Genomic DNA, 4167 nt, shown 5'->3' with positions numbered 1-4167 from the left:
GCATAATAACCACTAAACATAAATGGTGGCCGTAATGAGTGGATTCTGAAGTCCAATATATGTATCGTGCTTTCGCTTCAAATACAATGATCGGCATTGCATATATCGCAAGAGAAAGATGAAACATGCCTGAATTTTCTGGGGGGCTTACTTTTAGAGGACCTGGAGATAGTTTTGTATGCATACGTGAAAGGGCGTATAGGGGGGGGGGTATGCGATGGAGAGAGAGATGCTCTTCGTTTCTCTTTATTATGACTAACTTTGTATATAGTACAAAAATATACAAATTCACAGTGCGGAATAAATATCATTGTGGGCACCATGCAATGCAAATTAGCGTTCGTACTCCTCCATATAACTTTGTAATGTTGTATATATGTAGAAACTCTAAAATATTTTTTTGTCCACACTTTATTCAAAAGGAATGTTGTATGCGAAATAAACGTGAAAAGAGGGCTTTTTAGATCAATGGGGTACGTGATGTAACATGTGTGAATGTGTAGTTGATGCATTTGGCGGGGCCTAGAGAGGTATGTGTGTGTATTACGTATTTGAGAGAGGCATGGATAGAGGGGCTGACGGGGGGGTGTGGGAGAGATAGCACGAGAAATGAGAGTGGTCTAGAGAGAGAGAGACGAATATGACGTCACGACAAGAGATTCCATTCCGTTGAGTGTGTATATGCAAGGGGGGAGGGAATAGAGGCACCAGGAGAAATTTTCTATGTGTGTGGGGTTTGTGTTGGTATTTGTGGGTGTGAGAAGATAATGAGACGTGGGGGCAGAGGGTGTGTCACCGCGTGAGGTCCAGTGGGTCAAGGTGAGGCCCTTCGTTCTGTTCCGTCCTGCGCCACATTGGTTGGCCCGTGACACATTCAGGAAGACCCATGGATGACTAGTCGTACAAGACAAAGATAACAGAATTGTGAAGGACTCTGTGTCCACTGACAAAGCCGGCTAGGATTTGTAACCCTAGGTTCTCGGACTAAGGTAACCCCTTTATCTCTGATATTACTATCATCCAACCTAACTTTAAGGGGCATCCTACAGAATGCTCTGCTAGAATCATACTCGTCAATTAGGAAGAGAGGTGTGAGACAATGCGTGAGAGACAGGCGTAAAGATAATGTGCATGCATGAGAGACGTAGGCAGGTCCATGTATATAGAAATGGTCGATGAGGATTGTGCGTGTGTATGTTTGCGAGAGGAAGAGTGCTTGTGATAAAGGTTAGTGAAAACAGTTGTAAATGGTTACGAGAGAGACGGAGGGTTATATATAGAGCATGTGTGCGAGAAAGACACCTCGGGAGAGAGTGTGTGAGCATGTGTGAGAGACCACCGATGGAGAGTGAAACTACACGTAAAAGACTGCTCTACACATTGATTAAAGATATAAATTGTATCCAAATATTAGGATGGGATCATGATATTTGCAATTCGCATAAGGAGCGGTCATTGATCCATCAGACATCTAGATTCTATCGAATTTGAGCATGTCTATGTTATTATTCGACACAATTGATCCACATAGTTGGTATTTTGAACTCCAGACAATGCATCGCTTTAGCAATCGAATATAAACGTGAGTATAATTCATGTTGTGTGTGTACATCACATTATACATACGAAAGTTACACAATGGACATTATAAATAGGTACTACCTATGAACTAGCATACATTTGAATTCAACTTAAGGTGGTTTAAAATAATCGAATTCAACATGAAGTCCATTCAATTATTTGAATTTGATATCATGGCATTTGTAAACCATACCTAACTTATGGGGGCACCAATCTTTGCTCTAATTTTGTACATAATAGCATATGTAGTCGTGTAAAAAATAGATTCAAATTTAGCTCCTCCATTCCAAAATAATCGTACTTATAGGATTTTCAAGTGTCAAAATTTCAAAAAGAAGCGGATAATTTAATGAGGTTTTCAAACATACAAGGTCAAATATAATGTTGTATATTTAGGTCAATCCTCATAGTTCAAGAGTACTCTAAACGTGAATGCTTGTGTTTCAAAATTTCGAACGAAGCGCCAAAAGAGCCTCTACTCGCCCGAAACCGCGTGAGACCAATGTTTGGTAATACAAGGAAATTACTTTTCTAATAACTCCGACCCGTGAAACCTACCGGCCCGACGTCCAAAGGTCTAAACCGGGGTAGGTTTGTAGCTTCATGTAGACGCCACACAACCGCATCCGAAAAACATTCATACACAATGGCGCCTAAGCACACATGCGCACGGCCGAAATCGCTCCCGCCCACTATTTGGGACACCTGGGATTCCCATCCTACCCCCAACCCGCAGTAGGTCCCAAATTTAAGGGGGGGGCAAAGTTTGTACTTTCCCCAAATTTCAAACAAGCGCGTCCCATCTTCTGTTCAAAAAAGCCAAAAACAAGCGCGTCCCAGACCGAAACATTGTTCCCCCCACCCGTCCGATTCCCCATTCGTACTCCGTGGGCGCCAAAACTACCTCTCCACCAGCCGCGAAACCCCGGCGTCCTCCGTCCGCCACCCCATCCCACCCATCAACCGCCACCCTCCTCCATCACGCCGGAGCCGATACCCCGACGTCGTCGTCCACCGCAACCTCAACCGCAACGCCCTCCACGGCTAGTAGTTGAATCCGAGGCCGAGCCATCCGTACCCGAGCCAGTTCAACCACGCCCTCCTGCGCCTCACCGCTGCCGCTCCAACTTCGCCACCCTCCACCACACCGGAGCTGTTCCTGCTACGCCGTCCTTCACCGCCTCGGATCTGCTTCCCCTCCGCCGACATATGGCCACGACAACATAGTCAACAATTTGGCCATGGGTTCATCCAAGCATGCACTCTCCAGAACATCGGTTTCCCAGGTAAAAACAAGAAGATCGGCGCGACATGTGGGGGTGACCACACCAGCAACCGAAAAAGGTACTCCTCTTCCCTTATTCGTGTAAATCTTACGTCTCTGCTTGCATGGTATTCATCCCACAGAAGACACTAGTTGACCGCTTCTTCTTGATACTAGATGTTCCTAGTAACTCGCGATGCACAAGGTTTCTCCTCATATACTATTTCACCTTAGCTAGAGGTCCGTCGCCCCCCTGAATTTCAATTTCCGGCCACTTGATTCCCAATTAACGGAAGCATTCCCCGGTGTAACAGGCGCTAGTACGCCTATTACTCCGGGGAAGCAGCGCCTTGGTGTTTATCATGGGGGCGTGTGCGGCCTAGAGCTACTGGCGCCCGATCTGGAGGTCGGCCGGGATTAAAGGGATGGCATGGGGGCACTGCCAAGCACGGCGGTGGTGTGAGGTCAATGGGAGGGCGGGGCGGCGGAGGCAGGGGTCTGGGTCGATGGTTGCTGGCGGTTCGAGAAAGATCGTCAACAGTGACTGGCGGGAGGTAGACGAAGGCCATTTGTAACGCCCCGAGACCGATGTGCCAGGTGTCCTCCAGTTATTCATTGTTGTTTGCCTTGTCATTGCTTGCGTGTCATGCATTGCATATCATGTCATCATGTGCATTTCATTTGCATATATGTTCGTCTCATGCATCCGAGCATTTTCCCCGTTGTCCGTTTTGCAATCCGGCGCTTCTATGTCATCCGGTGTCCCTTTCTACCTCTTTTTTGTGTGAGGGTGTTAAACATTTCCGGATTGGACCGAGACTTGCCAAGCGGCCTTGGTTTACTACCGGTAGACCGCCTGTCAAGTTTCGTACCATTTGGACTTCGTTTGATACTCCAACGGTTAACCGAGGGACCGAGAAGGCCTCGTGTGTGTTGCAGCCCAACACCTTCCATTTTGGCCCAAAACCCACCTAACCCTCTCCATCATATAGAGCGTTCGATCACGATCGCGTGGCCGAAAACCGCACCTCATTTGGACTCTCCTAGCTCCCTCTACCTATATAAACACCTTCCCCTCCGAAATTCACAGGCAAACCCTAATTTTTCCCCTCTCCTCGCGCCGCCGAACGAGATCCGAATGGCCGGACACGTCCAACCTGCGCGCCGCCGCCTCTGCGCCAATCGTGCTGCGCCACGTGGCACAGCAGCCGCCACCGCCGCTGAGGCCCGTTCGGCCCAGGGCGGGCCCTCGCCGCCACCAACCGGGCCGCCGCCTCCTCACCGCGCGCGCCGCCCGCACCATCGCCCCGCCGCCATCTTCG

The sequence above is a fragment of the Triticum aestivum genome, chromosome 5A (genome assembly GCF_018294505.1).
Source record: "Triticum aestivum cultivar Chinese Spring chromosome 5A, IWGSC CS RefSeq v2.1, whole genome shotgun sequence".
Lineage (NCBI taxonomy): Eukaryota > Viridiplantae > Streptophyta > Magnoliopsida > Poales > Poaceae > Triticum > Triticum aestivum.
The sequence above is the reverse complement of the archived record's forward strand: the minus strand, read 5'-3'. Positions refer to the sequence as shown.